The sequence below is a fragment of the Heteronotia binoei genome, chromosome 13 (assembly GCF_032191835.1).
Source record: "Heteronotia binoei isolate CCM8104 ecotype False Entrance Well chromosome 13, APGP_CSIRO_Hbin_v1, whole genome shotgun sequence".
In the NCBI taxonomy this organism is placed as follows: domain Eukaryota; kingdom Metazoa; phylum Chordata; class Lepidosauria; order Squamata; family Gekkonidae; genus Heteronotia; species Heteronotia binoei.
In genome coordinates, this window is record NC_083235.1 from 56545624 (window position 1) to 56565224 (window position 19601).

Genomic DNA, 19601 nt, shown 5'->3' on the forward strand with positions numbered 1-19601 from the left:
GTGTTCTATATTTTTCTGTAATAAATTTTTAATTGTTTTACTTAATTAGTGTCCTTAGTAAATTTAAGCAATTATTTCTGGAAGTGCAATCCTGTATACACAGATTCTAAATCCTTTTTAAGCCAAAGGTGCCCACTTGTCAATTCCCCAACCTCTTTTGAGGGCATTTGGGCTTACAAGTGGCCTCTTTGCTTTGGGAGGTGGCCTCTATAGCATTAGAGCATGCTGAGGTCTAGGGTTTCCAATTCCCAGGTGGGGACAGGGGATCCGCCGGTTTGGAGGCCCTCCCCCTGCTTCAGGATGATCAGAAAGTGGGTGGGGGGTAGGGAACTGTCTGCTGGGCACTGCATTATTCCCTATGCAGACGATTCCCATAGGGTATAATGGAGAATTGATCCACAGGTATACGGGGCTCTGGATGGGCTGGTTTTTGAGATAGAGGCACCAAATTTTCAGCATAGCATCCAATGCCTCTCCCCAACCTACCCTCCATGTTTCAAAAGGTTTGGACAAGGGGGTCCAATTCTATGAGCCCCAAAAGAAGGTGCCCCTATCCTTCATGGTTTCCAAAGGAGGGAAAACATTTAAAAGGTGTGCAGTCTCTTTAAATGTGGTGGCCAGCATTCCCTTTGGAGTTCAGTTATGCTTGTCACAACCTTGCTCCTAGCTCCACCCCAACATCTCCTGGCTCCACCAAAAGTCCCTAGATATTTCTTGAATTGGAGTTGGCAACCCTACTGAGGTCCCGTCCCTCCCCAAATTCCACCCTCCCCAAATCTCCAAGAATTTTCCAACCTGGAGTTGGCAATTGTACCATATAAACTTGGGTGGTACTATTTTTCAACCCAACAACAATAACATTTTAGGTTCATTCATTTGCTCATCCTCTAGTTTGACAGAGTTCATTGTGTCAGCAATGTCCTGCTGCTCCCTACGCTGGAAAAATAGGACAATCTCTATACAAAATGAACAGACACAAAACTGAAATTAAAAATAACAATATTCAGAATTCTGACACCAGTGGGAGAACATTTCAACATACCAGGACACTGTTGCTGCCCTGAGAATCACTGTTTTTCAACAAAAGAATGTCAAAAGGAAACCTCAGCTTGAATCTCCTGAATTAAGAGATTTCACAGTATCTTTCCCAATCTTTCCAAAGGTTGAACAGAAATTGGAGCCTTTATCAGACTACCTTGGAAATCTGTGAATCCCTATACTATGCAAAAAACTGATTTATTTTGTATTTTTAGTGATTAGATCTGAATTTTGCCTTGTATTTTCTGCATTTTATGGTCCCTTGACTATGGTTTTTTTTTTTTCATTCCTTGCTCCTACATAAAACGTCTGCATAGCAGACATTGCATCTGAAGAAGTAGGCTCTGACTAGTCCAGGGGTGTCAAACAGGGCTTTTCCCCCTCCTGGTCCCCTGGGGAAGGCAGGAAAGAGCCATAGGTTCCTTTGCCCAGTTCCCTGGATCCCATGGGAGAGATACAAAGAAAACACCTTTAAGATCAACAAGTGCTTATGTTTTAATCATGGTTTACTTTTAAAAAATTTTAAAAAAAATCTTTGTGTTTGTCTGTGTTCTTTATAAAGTTTATATCTCTGCTACCTGGCATTACATTTTATGACACACGGGGCCTGGCCCAACAAAGCCTCATTTATGTCAGATCTGGCCCTCATAACAAATGAGCTCGACGCCTCTGCTCTAGTCCATTAAAATGAATGCTGAAATAATTGTGCTGCTCTTTAAAGTGTCATACAACTCTATTTTGCTCTAATCATCACACCACATTGGCTCCATTAATTAGCAATTTAAGTCTAAATTCATCTATTTGAATTCCACATCTATTACAGTGTAATGGAATTTCAATATTTAGAGATGGTATACACCTCTGTTCAGCTAATACCCATAGGACAATTGGAATGACTTTCTTTGTTGTGCTTTGTTTGTGCACTTTCCCAGGGGAATCTAGCTGGTTGCCAGAGTACTGGACTAGATAAGCTTGTGAAGCTTCATCTTGATTACTTTCAAGTAAGCACCACAATGAAAGACTTTTGAGCTCTCCTGGCAGAAATCCCAGGCAACCATAAGTTTAGCCCATTATTATGGATTTCCAGCAGCTACCAGCAAGAAAGTATGCAAACTTAATCTGATCCAGCAAGGCATTGTTCTACAGTACTAATGCAGAAAGTTCCCATCCCTGCTTTTCTGAATGTACAAAGTTGCCTTATAGTGAATCAGACCCTTGGCCCATCAAGGTCAGTATTGTCTAGTCAGACTGACAGCAGGTCTCAATGGTCAGGGAGAGGTCCTTCACCTAATCCTTTTACCTGGAGATGCCAGGAATTGAACCAGAGATCTTCTGCATGCCAAGCAGATGTTCTACATTGATGCTCCACAGTACCTTTCAGGGTAGAGATGTGTCCTCCAGTATGATGTTGCATGGTTCACCTTCAATATTGTTGACAAGCAAACAAAGACGCTTGTTAATAAGCTGGCCCCCACTCCAACCGACAGACACCATACTTTCTGTAGGAAATCTTATCATGATCCTGATTCTTCTGCTGTGTCTTCCTCGAGTGTCTCATTGCATTTCATTCATCTTCTCTTTGCCTTTTCAATATCTTTCGGTAGGTACACATGCTTTGATCATACATCTAGCCAATCCCAGGCTCCTCTGCCAATATCACTGCAGTGGGATGCCACAGAAACAGATCACTGGATCCCACCAAGCAAAGAATGCTCCCCAGGTTTGGGATGTTGTCTTTTTTGTTTGTTAGTTTCCGTTTCTGCTTATGAACTTCACCATGCTCTGATACATAGCTGCTTGGTCGTAAAATCATACCCATTTGAGATAAACACATTCCTGGCCAAGAATGAAGCAGGGCAGCTCTCAATATCTGTGTGCTAGGATAGGAACAGAGCAGGGACAGGAGGGTATAAACTTCTTTTCTTCATTCCTTATCCAACTGCTTTTTACTGATTCCCACAGATATCACAGTGGGGGGGGGGGGGGGCGGCGGGTTGTGAGACTGGGAGGAGGGGTCCGTTGCGATTAGTTCAGTCGTGAGAATGGGATTGTGAGCCACAGACACATAAGCAGCACAAGCAGCTCCTCCACCCCCAACCCCAGCATGCTCAGCCTCATCAAGAGGAAATTTTGAGCCATTAAAATACAATAAAAGAGAAATTAAAGGTAATCGCTCTGTAAATTATAACTAAATGGAAACATCAATTGTGATTTTATGATCAGCACGAGTGGTACCCGGAACAAGGGATGAGTGCTGCAGGAGAGACGCAAACAAGTGAAAGAGCAGAGACACTTCCTAATCAGGCCTGCTGTGAATTGCTGGTCTCCTGATGCGTAATGGCCTGCATGCGCAGAGAAGCCTCTGCCAGCGGCCAGGCATGCAACACATTCACGGACATTCCCATGGCGGTGTGTCTTTAATTGGACCTATAAAAAATGGGACTTCTGAGTGTATGAAAAATATTAGTCAGAACACAGGGGGCTGTAGATACTCTAATGGTTTGAAATGACTTTTTAAAAAATTATGCCCAGGAAATACAGAGCAGTCATCGGTTTTCACCGCCTAAAAAGAGAAATGAGAGCTAGGATTGCCAGGTCCCTGCTGGCCACTGGCAAGGGATGGGAGGGAGTAGGGTTGCCAGATCCAGGTTGGAAAACTCCTGGAGATTTGGGAATGGAGCCTGAAGAAGACAGGGACCTCATTGGGATACAGGACTATAGATTCCACCCTCCAGTCCAAAGCATCCATTTTCTTCAGGGAAATTTATCTCGGTAGTCTAGAAGTGAGCAGTAATTCTGAGGGCTCCCCAGGTCCCTAGGACAGCAGCTTAGGTGGCCAGCCGAGATTACGTTTTTCCAATAGAAAAAATGCAAAGCTGAAGGTCCAGCACCAGACCTCTTTCAGGGGATGAGAACCAGGATGTTCCAAGGACAAAACTCATCTGACTTCCCGGGGGGGATAAACAGTTTTAGAGAAACCAGTGGGTGACCTGTACCAACCACAGCCTCCCTCTCAGCCTAACCTATCCCACAGTGTTGAGTACAAAGACAGACAGACAGATTGATAGATGGGTTTTGCATATTGACTTGAAGGCAGATGTTAGCCCAGATGTTTTCCAACACAGAAATGAGTTTTTTTTATTAAGAATGCGTTGGAGGTGGGGAGGAAGGAGCTGGCTACATGCCTGATTTTGAGTTACCTTCTGGGACTGTGACGGCAAACAAATGCTCAGCATTTTTGAAAACTTTTCAGTTGCTGAGCCAGCAAATGAGTGTTTAAGATAATGCACAACTGCTCCTTTGCCAGCACAAACCTGTGACACTGTACTGCTGCAGCAAGTTGGCCCAGGAAGTCACAATCATAAAGCAGGCCAGCAGCAGCCACCGATGGCATACAGCATTGCAGCAGCACAACAAATGTTTGCACTAGCAGGAGAGGGGGGCAGAACTGAGGAAGACAGTTCCTCTACAAAAAAACATTTTAGCCCTACACACATCCAGTAATGCAATGTCTTGTCTTCTGTGACTTGAGCTTACTCACCCTCCCTCTCTGCCTACCTTCTTGGAACAGACTTGTGTCAGTGGGTGGGTACCATCTTTCATTCAGGAGAGAACTCCCTCTAAGGGTGCAATCACATGGTGGACTTCATCCACCATAGTCACCCCCCACCTCCCCGGATCTAATGTGCACATCTGCACCCCGCATCCTGCCTGTCCTCAGTTCATCATAGGATGGGCTGGGACTCCAGTAAATAGCCACCAGGAACTTCCTGGTAGTAAACCACTGAAGTGCATGCATGGTGTGTTTCCCAGCCATCTGAATGGCCGATGTACGCCATGCACATGCCCTGCACGTGCAGGAGCAGTCTGAATGCTCCTCTAAGCACATGTGTGGCCCACAGCTGTCGTGGGCGCAGTGTGATCGCCCTGGCATGTCTCTTCCTGGAGTGGCTTTTTCAAAGCCAAGAGACCGCTGAGTGTGATCACACCTTAAATGTCCTTTTCCCCTAGGAAAGTACCACTGCACTGTCCTGTTTCAGGGAGGCATAAATGCCTTTGAGACACAAGCAGCAATTACACCTTTCCTTACTTTCCTCTCAGGTATATTTGCATATACCAAGTAAAAAGAAAGAATAAAGATTATTCTACATCTGTTAAGCATGGCAAATGGTAAAGAACTATCGTGGCCACGCAGACAAGCAACAAGCAGCACATATGTTATTTGGAAACACAGCTGGGAAAGGCCCTTTCTACACTAAGTTCTACTCCAGATTTTGTGAGCACTCAACCCGTCTGCTACAGATTCACATGACTTAAATTGATTCTGCATTTAAACTATTGCTTTGCATCTTCCCACAGGAAACAGTTTTATCTGTGGATTTTTAGTTCTGTATTTGTGTTATTAAACATGCTTTTGGGATTGTGAGGGGGGGGAGCCTGCATGACTCCTTTTCCCCCTCAGAAACTGGCATGCCAGCCAGCACTATCCGGAGAAGATGCACGTGTGTGAATTAGTTGGGGAGTGGAGGTTCTGGCTACATTGGTCTCAATGATGTCTTGAGGTTCCACTCCAAACAATAAAGGGAACACACCGTTTTCGCACACAGCTTACCTTGCAGTCACAATCCTGTTCCCTCCGCAGCGTCTGGTCGGATTTCCCACCATCTGTGCCGAAGTTACAGGAAGTGCCGCAGCTTTTGCGTAGCAAACGTAAACGCTAAAACCCAGTTTACGTTTGCTGCGCAAAAGCCGCGGCACTTCCTGTAACTCCAGCACAGATGGTGGGAAATCTGACAGACGCTGCAGAGGGAACAGGATTGTGACTGCGAGGTAATCTGTGTGCGAAAACGGTAATAATTTCATCTAGAAAAATGTCTGCAACACAAAAATACTAAAAACAAGTCAGAAAACAACTCTCAAAGAAAACTATGAAAAGTTGGGAAAAAAATCAACAGGATGTGGAACAGCAAAAAAAAAACAATGAAAAGCAGGACAGAGCTTTGGGGAGGAGTTTGGAAACAATTAAGATTTCTACAAGGAGTTCTGGGTAGAGGTCCAGGCCAAAACCAGTTTTGAGAATCGTGGGGCAACAGCAGAGTGGAAGTGATGTCAGTACACATTCGCATAAAACAAATGTAGAAGCTAGAAGAAACTGTGAGGCAAGACAGAACTGAAGGTGGCAGGTAATGTAGAAGGTTGCTTTGTAATGTGTACAAAGAAAGGATCAGACAGCTAGTGCATTTTCTCCATGGAATGTTCTTGGCACAAACAATAAACAATAACGCCTGCTCAGATGGCAAGAATTTGGTGGAACACTAATATTTGTACAGTTTTAAAAGGGAGTTTAAAAAAAACCTTTGAAGGCTCTTGTTATGAGTATCCATGAGGAACTTGAGGAAAAGCAAGAGGAACTTTTTAAAAAGAAATAAAAGCCTCCTGGTTAGTTTTCCATATCCATACCTACTGTTTGGTAGACATCTAGGTCGTTTTCGCACTCACCTTCCGCCGGCGCGACCCCCCTCTTCACCGCGCAGGATCTGCGCGGATTTCGCACTAACCGCTGCGGAGCAGCCAGAAAAGCCGGAAGCTCCCGTCGCAAAAGCCGCGCAAACGCCAAACTGCTTTTTGCGGTGAAGAGGGGGGTCGCGCCGGCGGAAGGTGAGTGCGAAAACGACCCTAGTGAACTGGTCCATACAATACAGCTAAAAAGGTCTGAGGAAGAGGTGAGGCAGGGTTGTTGACACAGCAGATGGAAGCAAGGGTCCCAAGTTGAAGTAGAGGCCAAGGGCAGGGAAGGTGGAGCAAACCATGTTGCATGAAAAGCTGCAGATATGACTTGACCATCCACTTAACTCAGTCCCAGCCATCATGGACAAATTCTTTGCATTTTTTCACCACAGCTACGGTTTGTTTTGCACATCATTCAGGAGCCACACATGTTTGTTATTTCATGATTGAGACTTGGGATGTAAACAACAACAAAAAGCAGCCCACACAAAGCAAACTGCACTTCATGCGGGCAAATGTTGACAATACGGGAATCCCTCATCACATGTAGACATGAGAATCCACTCTCAGATTGGTGGGAGGGAACCTATATTTGCACACAACAACATATAGCTATATAAAGCCATATGTGCGACAGAATGGTGTTTTGAGCGCTGGAAAGCAAGCTGTTTGACGCAAAATGGCAAACATGAGCCTGGGCATGAAAAGTGGAGCTGGAGGGGAGACGGGAATGAGACAGGTGCTGGCTCAAAGGGTCAAGGCAGGGGATGGAGGCTGAGTGCTAATGCTGGGAGGGAGCACAGAGAAGAGTGCTGAGCAGTCAGAGAGGCTGGGCACGGGGATATTAAGAGGCAGGAAGGGCAGTGAATTAAGGGCTGGCTAAAGAGAGGGCTAGAGGCCCATGAGGGAGACAGACTAGCAGAAGCACATAGTTCAGAAAATGAAAAAAAGGAACTGGGGAAAAACTTTAAAGCAGGCCAAAAAGAGGAAGATCTCTGGAGGATAAAAATTGGATAACAAGGGGGCTTTAGGAGGCAAATGGAGCCACTTTTTGTTAAGACCAACCAACATGACACTAACCACATAAGCAAGTTTTAGGTTCTTCAGAACTCTTCCTTCAGGGTGGATATTTAAAAACAAATAAGTGGGAGGAGATTCAGGTATTGATTTGAACTCAGGGCTGAAATTCTGTATTTATCCCATAATCTGTTTGTGGCTGACAACCATTATTGTACAAGAGACACATCAGCTGCTGAGCATTCAGTGCTATTGTAGTTACATCAGGGCAGGTCATTAAATCTGTTGTCAAGCCTATGCATACTGATAGGATCGAGATGTCCTTTTAGTGCTTAAATAGAAGCTGACTCTCTGGAAAACTGTCATTGACTGGCAGAAGGGATTTCTCAGCCCTCCCCCAGGAAGGGAACGAAGGAAGTCAAGATCCACCATTTTTTTGTTGAACAAGCTACATAACAGAAGGGTCTCACAGGAGCTGTAATTCCTTGTTCTCCGTTAAACAGCTTTGCTTAATAGGCTTGCAACAACAACAAAAAAGGTAGATTTTAGTGAGTTATAAATGTCTCCCCCAGGTACCTAGCCGTAATTACTGCTGCTCACTGGCAATCTGTCTTTTAAACATGTCACTCCATAGAATACTCCTGGTGACAACAAACTCAGGTTTTCAGCCTTCGGCAACTACTTGATCCACAGCTGGGCCTAGGAGCATAGACTACACAGTTTGCCAACCCCCTCTGGGGAGAACCTGCAGCCTTTTCTACTTGAAGAGGGCCTGGCAAACATGTGCCCAAGATAATTTCTCCCTGAGTCCCTGAATTCAGTATGATGTTTTTCAATGCTTCATGCTTAACATACTTTAGTGATTTCCCCCCTCCCAAGCTGGACTCCAAAACTGGAAGTGAGCCCAGAAAATGGCAAAACGGCCTCTGAGGAGGGGGGAAGGTGATCAGTGGAGAGTTGGCACCTGTGGGAAAGTTAATCTCTATTCTCCTCTGAATAAGGACCCCTCCTACTTCATTGCTGATTCTCCTTGTAGGAGCCTTACATACTCAGGAAGCTGGTGTTGCCAATCCAAATTTTCAGAATCCAATACCCCCTTGAAGAAACGTTTGATGAGACATGACTGAGTCCCACAAGGAAGTTTTGGCAGATGCAAAGATCAATACTGGACATAAATTAGATGTTTTAGACAAAAGTGGCTGGCCCAAGGTTGTATCCACAATATATGGCTTAGCTAAGGAGAGTGAGTGTCCTCATTGCTTTCCTCTTAAAAATCCTGGACCATTCGCAGCTTTGCATCACCAGAATGTGTAACATTAGGGTCCCTGTCCAGGGCTAAATAAAAACTATGCACCAAATTTAGAGGGCACCAAAAAATGGGATGGTTTTGAAAGATCAGTCATCGATGTACTGATACTTAAAAAACAAAACCTGATGACAAGAATGTTTCAATTCCATCTGACTGTAGTGACTTAAAAGGCTCATTCACTGGGAAGCATATAGGAAACTGCAGAATGGCTATGATATTATGGCAAGTCTGCGGTAGAGTAACAGAGTGTCAGTCCAAGAAGATCGGGATTCAAATACTTGCTCAGCCATTATACTGTCTGGGTGATCCTGGGTTAGTCACTATCTCCAACCTAGCCTACCTCACAGGGTTCCCATGGAGATAGCAGGTGTGCTCCATGTACTCTGCCTACATCCCTGAAAGAAGAGTGGGCTAGAAATGCTGCAAGTCATCATCCGTGACCTCTCCTCTACTGAGTTTCTAAGAAATCTTTCCAAACTTTGTGAATTAACCAGTTTTCTGTATCTAATGCTTTTTATATCAGCTCTTGACTACAGAACATCAAATCCAATTGCCTTCCTTAAGATCAGCTGAATATACCCTCACCTCAACTCCACACACACCCCTTGTCTGGAATTGGATTTCAGTTAAAATTATTGCTCATTTTATTAGGACACCTGACAACTCCCCGATTTATTACAACCCTATTTGGAAGGGCTGGGGTTTTCTCTTTGCTTCTCCATCCAAAGTCCTTCTATAATTACACTATTGGAGGCTTTTCTGCAGAAAGCAATCGATAAAAAGGGAAACCAAAATACTTCTGTTTTGCAGAGATTACATTTGAAAAATCATTCCATCTCTGCTTTTAATTTTCTCTTTTGCCCGAAGCTGGGAAACTGACATGAAAAGCTAAATAGGGGAACAGAGTGGGCAGGCTCTTTGATGTGGGACCTCTCAGCAAAATCTGAACATCAGTGATCAATCAAAGTTGGGGCAGGAGGAAGTTGCAACAGAATGATTAGATGGGCTTGTAATGGCTTTTTGCTCACCAGTCTGAAGGTGGGGCATGTTTTCGCGGAGAGCTTTGTGCTTTGGATTCCCCTCACCTGGGAATTGGCAACCCTACTTTCACACGTGTGTGTGTGCGTGTGTGTGTGTATATATATACACACACACACACATATTGGCCACTGTGTGACACAGAGTGTTGGACTGGATGGGCCACTGGCCTGATCCAATAGGGCTGTTCTTATGTTCATGTATACCAAGCCAATGTGTCCTTTTTACCACTTCTTATCAAAGATCAAAATTTACAATCTGTTTTTGAAATCCACATTTATTTTCATGGATCAAATGTACCCCTAATAGATGGGCATAGCGTCTGCACTGTATGAAGAGTGTTATCAAGCCTGCGAGTATTCTAGGGAGAGCCAAAACAAACCCTAAAAATCTACCTTGGGTGGAGAAGCTAAAGGTACTTGGGGCCCATTATCCAAAAGAGAAATGTTCTATATTCAACTTTGAATTGTGGTCTGTGAGTTTAGCCTAGAGGGAAGGGGGAAAAAACTCAAGAGTGATAGTTGCTTGTCAATCATATAAAAGGAGACAAGGAACAGCCTGTTCACTGAAAACAAGACAAGAAGTAATGGGTTGGATCCAGCGATCCATCAGTGGAAGGTGTTGAAAGCCACAGATAGGGTTGCCAACCTCCTGAAAGCATCTGGAATAACCACTGGTTTCCAGACAACTGGGATCCATTCCCCTGGAGAAAATAGATGTTTGAAGAGTGGATCTATTGCATCAAACCCTCCTCAAATCCCACCATCCCTAGGCTCCACCCCTAAATCTTCAGGAATTTCCCAACATAGAGTTGACAACCCTAGTTACAGATCTACACCACTTTCTCCTCCTCCCAGCAGTCCTTTCTTATTCCAGGAAAGTTTATTATTAATGTCATAACAACCATGGCTGGGATGCTGCAGGGAGAAGGGATAAAATCCCTCTTCCTGCCTCGTCTGATAGAAGAGAACAGATGAAATGGTTTCACTCCTTTGCCTTCCTCATCACAGTCAACCAGCTTGTGTAGCTCTTACTTCATATAGGTCCCCAAACCCCAGGCATAAACCTTCCCAGGGCTGCTGAAGGAAAAAGAAAGTGTGGAAGACCCATTATCTTTGTGCTGGATCCAGTTCATATAAACTATATTTAGATTTGCTAAACATTTGGGAAAATAAATCCTATGAGACCAGGTCATAGAAGAAATTAACTAACTAGAGAAGAACACTCTGGAATCTCTTTCCCTGGAGTTTTCAAAAGGCATCTGTGTGATATATCCCATTTTAGAGCAGGTGGCTTCAGGAACAAGACCGCCCCCCCCCCCCCAAGTATACCAGCAGAAGCATTTTGTTTGGCTTCCACGGCTAGATCTCCGCTTAGACAACTGAGGCATCGGCAACACTGCTGGAGCCGTTAGAGCTTCGCAACTGATGCAGAGAACTTTTCTATGGCTCCATTCAGACATCTAAGATTATAAAACATGGTTTGATTAAACTGCAGTTAGTTGTATCACCCAAATGCAGACCTAATGGCAAATTGGTTGGTTTGAAGTATAGTAAACTGGGATTCTACACTGTAAATGGTTTGGTAACTACAGTTGCCACTAATTCTGTTTGCTTTTTAAATTACATCTGAATTCAGAAACTGGCATTGCATCAATAGCGGCACTCCTTACAGCCACTTGGACCCAGAGTCAGTAGTATAAAGTGGCAGAAAAAACCAAGCTCCCCCTGTATCATTCAGCCCTCACTGACACTCTCAGTCCCATTGCCCACCTACAAGTTCCCTCTCCCGGCACACTTCCACGCAGGCAATTTATCAGAAAACATGATTCTGGCTTGAACTATCTCCTACAGGCAAGTTTAAAAGGCAGCAGGACAATAATGCTGTTTGTTGTATGCTTTTATTACATTTGTCAACATGAGTACTACAAATAATTTTTTTGAAAAAAATTGTTCCCTCGAGTGAGTTTCCTGACTTTGATCATGTATTTCCTGCAAAGTTTTTATTTTATTTCAAGGAGTGGAAAGAAGTAGAAGGGATGTGGCAAAAAGGCAGGAGAAAAAAATGCTGAGGGCTATGAGTCATGTTTTATTTCTGGGGTTTTTAAAACAAAAAAAAACTTTAGGAAATGCAGCAAAATGCCTTGACAGAAAGGGGAAAGTCTGAAAGTTGTAAAAGACGGCAGGGGACAAACCTGGGATGTTGCTGACTAGAGCTGGCTTTGCAAAGAGCAGACCAGAGATCTCTTGAGGACTGGCTTTGGGTTCTATAGCCCTTTCATGTGACCAGTCAATAAAAGAGGGTCCACTGACATAGCGATCAACTGCCATCAATTGGACACTGCAAGGACGCAGGGAAGAAGCTGGAGATTCTGCAGAAAAGGAGGCAAGCAGCAGACAAATGGGCCTGATTCATGCACTGTCATTCATTATATACTTCTGACAGACTGACTGGGTGTCGTGCAACAAACAGCAGTTAAAACAAATCAGAGTTTATCATGGCAATTGATTGCAGCCTATTATGTCTCCACTCTCTTACAGCAACCAGTTCCATTTCCAGAGTAGAAAGCACAAAGAAAAGTACTGCCTAAATATGAAATAATTTTGCCAGGTAGATTTAAATGTTTTGCCAGTTTGGTGTAGTGGTTAAGTGTGCAGACTCTTATCTGGGAGAACCGGGTTTGATTCCCCACTCCTCCACTTGCAGCTGCTGGAATGGCCTTGGGTCAGCCGTAGCTCTGGCAGAGGTTGTCCTTGAAAGGGCAGCTGCTGTGAGAGCCCTCTCCAGCCCCACCCACCTCACAGGGTGTCTGTTGTGGGGGAGGAAGGTAAAGGAGATTGTGAGCCGCTCTGAGACTCTTCGGAGTGGAGGGCAGGATATAAATCCAATATCATCTTCCAATATCTTCTTCTAAATCAGGGCTATTTGTAGGAAAAGCCCAGCAGGAACTCATTTGCATATTAAGCCACACACACACACCCAAAATCACCAGTTTCACGCAGGGTTTTCTTTTTGTGTGGAAAAAGCTCAGTAGGAACTCATTTGCATATTAGGCCACACCCTCCGATGCCAAGCCAGCCGGAACCGCGTTCCTGCTTTTTTAAAAAGCCCTGGTGTAAATCATTATTGCTCAGTAATTTAAAGAGTTTCTCAAAGATTCATTTATATGGATGTCATTGACAGGCTCAGTGTCTTGTTCCATACCAGTGGCTTGCCTGACCCCTTGATGGAGAAAGAACACCCAGTAATCTGGAACTGAAATGGCTGGTCTCTGCTTAGCAAGTGTACCTGTGCTGGGACTCCGTTCTCCCGCCAGACCTTCTGTTGCCAGCTGAGATAGTCTCAGTGGCTTACCCTTAGTGATTTACAAGGTGCCATCCTTATATAAAGAAGGCTTTCATTTGCAGCCAACTGCGATAAAAAGGGTCTTTTTAATCTCCTCACCTTGGGGACTGCAGCGGTGCTCCCGTAATTACTTTTGGAATATATGGCCATTGCTTTAATTGCTCAGACCTGTTGCCGGGATCTGATGTAATACAGTGAAGCCATCAGTCAGCCCTTTCTGGTTTTTCTTCATTAAGAGGTATGAAAGTCGACAGCCCTCAAGAGGACAAACAAGAAGGCCAAAAAGATCTGCTACAGGGATGCCAACTAATCAGAGTACCTTTTAGTTGATTAACTTTAAATGCTTAATCAATGCAAACAGTTTACCAGAAAACCTCTCTATAGAGCTCCATCTGGACTGCTCCATAGAATGCACATGGCCTGTGTTCATTTTTGCTTTTTAGTCTGGTGTAATGTTTATTGAAGACCTGAAGAAACATATTAACAAGCTCCTGCACATATCCAGAGAACTCTTGCTACAGCCCTCACATGACTAACAGCCCTATCCGATTCCAGGTGCTGGAAGAGGAAAGAATATGGATTTCCAGGGCTTTTTTTGAGCAGGAACACACAGGAATGCAGTTCTGGCTGGCTTGGCATCAGGGGGTGTGACCTAATATGTAAATGAATTCCTGCTGGGTTTTTTCTACAAAAAAGTCTGTGGGAAACAATGGTGATGTCAGGGGGTGTGTCCTAATATCCAAATGAGTTCTTGCTGGCCTTTTTCTACAAAAAAGAATTCTGATCTTGATTCAAACTCAATGTTTGTTCTTCACTGTGCTTTTTTTGAGCAAGAATGCAGTTCTGGCTGGCTTGGTATCAGGGGGTGTGGTCTAATATGCAAATGAGTTCCTCCTGGGCTTTTTCTACACGAAAAGTCCTGTGGATTTCATTCCTCTGTTTTCACTCTGTCTTATTTTCTGTCTTTTTTGTCCAAGCCCACAGAAGGAAACTACACAGTTAAGTAATCAATGCAGGCACATCTATCACATTTTTATTCCACCTCTCCTCCACAAAGTTGCAAGGAGATTCTGTGGTTCTCTTCTTAGTTTTGCCAACCTCCAGATAGGTAACAATGACTAACCAAATAACTGTGGGACAGTAACGGAGAAATTATACAAAATAAACATTCAGAATATCAAAACACGCTTTATATCCTCTCTGAATATCAAAAGTTCATATCATAGATTAGAATTCATTACATCCATACAAAATTACAATAACTAGGAAGAGAAATAGTGAAAGTTCATAAATTTATATAAGCATGTCAATTTCTGACTTCAGCACTTTGTCAACCATTTGCCCACACCTGCGGGTGAATTAAAGTGCAAACAATTCCTTGTGTGCAAATTCTTGCCGTCCTCTTTAGATATTTCAACAAATTCCAAGATGCAAGTTGGAAAGCTTCATGAATTTAAATGAAGGATTTCTTAAAAACGGTGGGTCTAACCGAAGCCTCTACAGCAACGCTTGCATGTACTGCTGTTTCCGATAGCCCCTTCTTCCAGGAGGCATTCCCCACGTATCAGTTAACACAGGAATAATAAGCGCAGCACGTCACATGGAGAAAATTGCTCTCACCTCCAGATAGGGCCTGGAGATCTAACAGAATTACAACTGATCCCCAGACTACAGAAATCAGCTCCCTTGGAGAAAACGGCTGCTTTGGAGGGTGGGCTCCATGACATTATACCCTACTAAGGTCCTCCCATCTCCAAACCCCTCCTTCCCCAGGCTCCACCCCCAAATCTCCCAAAAACCAGAGCTGGCATCCCTGCCTCTCCCCTATTTCATCCTCACAACAAGCCTGCAAAGTAGGTTAGGCCAAGACAGAAAAGGAGACTGGCTCAAGATTGACCTGCAAGATTCATGGCAAAGGCCTCATCTGTCGTTATACCAGTGGCTCAGTCCCATCAGTGGCTCAGTGGCCTGTTCAAGCAGGCCTTCGATGCTTGATGAAGATGGCTGCCACCGGACATAACTCAGAACGCCGGTGATCACTGTTTGGAATTCTAATGCCGCTATAATGTAGGGATTCAGCACTTTAAAATGGTTTTAATAATTTTAATTGTAATGTCTTTTAAACTGAAAATGTTAAATTATGGTTTTATATATTGTACTGGTTTAATTGTGTAGATACTGTGAGCCGCCCTGAGTCCGCTTGCGGAGAGGGCGGGATATAAATCAAATGTAATAAATAAATAAATAAATAAATAAATAATCCTTGGTCTGACAGGGGAGCTCACATTAGCAAGCTCCATCACACCAGCAAGCAAACTCAACTAAGCCCCCTGCAGCCTTGAAGAATTCCTCCTAGTTAGTTCCAGCCAGAAACAACAATGCTATATGAAATTGGGCTGCATCTAGTATCACTAGAGGCAGCAGCTCAACGAGTCAACACTTATGAACCACAATGGGAGGCAACGCTTTCTAATTATGCAAGTGAAAAGCCTTGAGGTGCTCCCACCAGCCTCACTCTCCATCACAAAGCTCAACAGCATTCCTCAAAGGGGCTAAGCAAGCCCCAGTCCCATGAGTCTCCTAAGCACAGTTATCCCCTTCTAAGGTTACAACCTTACACCCGCTGACTTAAAAAATGCTGCCTGTGTGACCCAGGGCCAAATATCAGGTCTGCAAAAGAAACACAGCATGGACCAACAACACTATATTAAACAAATGTCAAATTGTTATACAGGAACAGAGAAAGAATGTGTAAGGAAGAAGGACAGGTGAGGGAAAATGAGCAGAGGACAAGTAGGACAAAAGTATGCTTCACGGCAAGGAGCAGGGAGGTCATCCACAGCTAGGTCCAGTGTCAACAGGACCACCACCCGCATCTAGAATTCACTGGGATCCATTTTTGCCCAGCTCCCAGATAGGTCAAGCTCTTTTAGTTACTGACTCCAAGCAGGAAACAGCAGCTTCTCCTGCTGGGACAGAAGCATGACCAGGTTGGCTTGGGTGCATTCTGGCCGTCATAATATGCCAGGGCATCCCAAAATAGGGACTCCTCTTGTTGCCCACTCAGCAGTGCTTCCCAGGATGAATGTTATAAGGAAAAACACACCATGTGTAGGTCAGTGAAATGCCCATATTTGTTTCCCCCAGCTCTGCCTCCCTTTCTGTTGAGTCAATTCATTTGCACTAGAAACTGGGATCTGAAACCTATGCTGTACAACAGAGCTATTGATTCATACAGAGCTCCCCACGGTCCTAGACTGGCTCTGTGATCTGCGGGTCTGGGAAACTGTCACAGCCGTTAATTTGTCTATTCCTATGGCTTTGTGGTCTGCATGCTTCTCAGTAGTAAGTAAACTCTGGGTTCTAGTTTTGCTACATCTTCCTTTATTTTGCCTCTGACGTGACTATGGCTTGCCAGGCAGCCAAAAGACGAGGCTGGCCCTTGAACTGGTCATTCCAATTTTTTCCCCACAGTAGGACCTCCCTTGTGTCCTATTTCAGTGTTTTTTGCAACTGAGCTACCAAGGAGGCCAGGGTTCCTTCCTGTGAATTTCCTGTTGTGAGTTTCCACTGCATGTGACCCTAGTGTCTAATTTCCAAAGCTTGCAAAAAAAAGATTCTTATTGTTTAGGCTTTATTCCCTCAGGCAGAATAAATTGGGAAAGTTAAGTATAATTTGCATGGTTCATTTTAGGCACACAATTTCTCAGAATAGATTTGTTATGTTTGGGGCACCAAGTTCCTTGGAGTATTGCTTATGCTTCTGTAAACCGTTTCAGAATGGCAACAGCAGTTCCGTTTTAGATTTCCAACTCATCCTGCAGTCAGCTGTAACCCTTCAACAGAACGGGGGTTCGTCCTCCTTGGCTCAGAACTTGTTCAACTTCCTTCTTAGCCTGGAGCCACTGATCCAAAATACAGCTTTTTCACTGAAAGGTGTCAACACTTACGCTTGAGCAACGCCATGGCAGGGGCCCTAATGCAAGCTTCTTCTTCTTTAATTTAATGGGACTGCACTGTCAGTAGCTCATTCTGGATTTTGTGCAGGTCATTGTGATTTATGGTATTTAATTTCCCCCAATATTTGCACTTCTTCCTGCCTTCTACTACATCCTGTCAGATGTTTATCTCCCCCTGCCCACCCTTTTTTTAAAAAATTGAAACATCCATCTGGCAATTGCCATGATTGGAAAGTTTGCAATACTGAATTCATTAATGGACTGACAGCTTTATCGATTTCCTCTCCACCACCACATAACACAAGAAATATACAAGCCGATAGTCTGGCCTCCTGTCCCTTACTCTCGGAAGGGCTGGTACACTTCTCTGTAGCTAATGTTTCCTTTCTCCATCACATTTTGATAGATTGGGAAATGCCAGCTTTGTGAGACTGAAGACGGATGCTTCTCTGGTCCAAAATCACATACAGAAATGTCCTCATTTCCTTTGGTGTGGCAGATAAGGCTTGGGAAGCTCAGAGTTTTGAAGGCCTGAAAGACAAGAGATACTTTCACAGTTCTTTAGCCGGAACTCTGGAATATTTTCCATTAAGATTAAAGCATTTTAAGGTTTTATCTTAACTTGAAAGGTTAGAAAAAATTGTATGCTTTTCCCCTTCAGTGCTTTCCTTGTAAAAATTCCTCTGATGTAATTGCACAAAACAGGTGCTTTTGGACGGAGTCATTTCCAGGTAGTAAGTGCAACAATTCAGGTACTTTTCACCCACTAGAACAATCTCCATGCTGGTTCCTATTTGTCCAAGTAAGATGCTATAGGATTAGTGAGGCCAAGATAGGTAGCACAACATGTAACCAGGACTGATAAACTGCTTCACAAAAAAAAAAAAAACTGTACAATTTCATATCTCTTTTTTTCTCGCAGAAGCTTTTAACTTTTCTACTTTAATACTAAACTGGGCAAGCAGAATCACAGGGAGCTGCTGTTTGGAAGTCACCAGAGGGCATTTTACTGATAACAATTTTTTTACTGAAGGGAAATAAGCTCAGTGCAAGAAAAGCCAGGCACACTGTCACATGCAAAGTATTATACACCTTCTTATTTGGGCATGAGTCATGTATTCAGCAGTTTGTGATCTTGTGTATTCTGAGCAAAATACTAATACCTCATTTCACTTATGATGGCTTGCCGGGCTGGCCCCTGGTTTTTGAGCCCTCCATCAATACACTGTCACTGGAGTCCCCGCTCCCAAACTCAGCCTACCAAGCTTTCCACAGGCATCAACATCCCAGAAGTAATACTAGTTGCTGGGCCACCAATAAGATTTTTTTCTGTTTGGAACCTCAGACTGGGTGCAGCATATAGATGGCCAAGGAGAACTTTCTGTGTTCAAGCCACAGCCAAGATGTTGTCTGACTTCTTTGAAATAAATTTTGTTTGCTTTAATCCGACACGAGCAGCCCAATCCAGAGATAAGGGGCGGCCGGCCACGGCGTAGCTGCCGCGCCGCTAGTAGACTTCCTGAGGACTTCGGCATGCTGGAGCATGGTGAGGGGAGAGGTGTAGCTTGCCATGAGGAAGACAGTCGCCATGGCAATGCCACTGGCGTAGGCACAGAAGGGAGGTGAAGGCAGCCAGAGGGGAGGGCTAGCCCATTCCCCCATTGGCCAGTCCTGGCGCATGCGCCGTGACACATGACAGTCAGGAATGGGGAGAGGCAGCCCCAGAGAGGCTGATAGCCATCCCCAACCCACCCCCAAACAGAGAACGGAGCCAATGATGGGCAGACCATCACAGGCAAAGGAGAGACGGCCCACCAACACAGGGAGGGAACAGGAGTGAGGCTGGGCATGCGCGCATGTGAAGCCTGGCTTGGTGGCGAGGCGGGGGTGGGGGCGATACAGGCCTGCATGGGACCACAGAGAAGCCGTCAATCCCCTCACACCCTCCCACTGTCAGAGACTCTGCCAATGGCAGGCAGACAAGCAGGAAGTACCAAGTGCAGGAGTTCGCTGTCATAGACAGCGACAGTAATGTGTGTCTGGGAGTGAGCAGCCCAGCAGCAGACACCCCCCCCCACCCAGAGACCCCCTGTGCTGCCCTGACGCCCCCTGCCATGTGCACGGAACACCTTCCCCAGGGGCTACAGAACTCAAGAGTGCGAGTGCATCAGCCGCAGAACTCTGAGTCCACTTCATCAGCCCCCCCCCCCTTAGTGCCCTGCGCACAACAGCCCTTTGGGGTCGGGTAGGCTGTCAGCCCTGTCCAGCCACGCGGGGGGCAGCGTGGCGGCTCATAGACTGCCCCCCCCCAAACCAAGTCTGCCCACCCTCTCAGGCATTCCCTTGGAGAGGGGGAATGCCTGGGAGGCTTAACTGCAACCATCCCG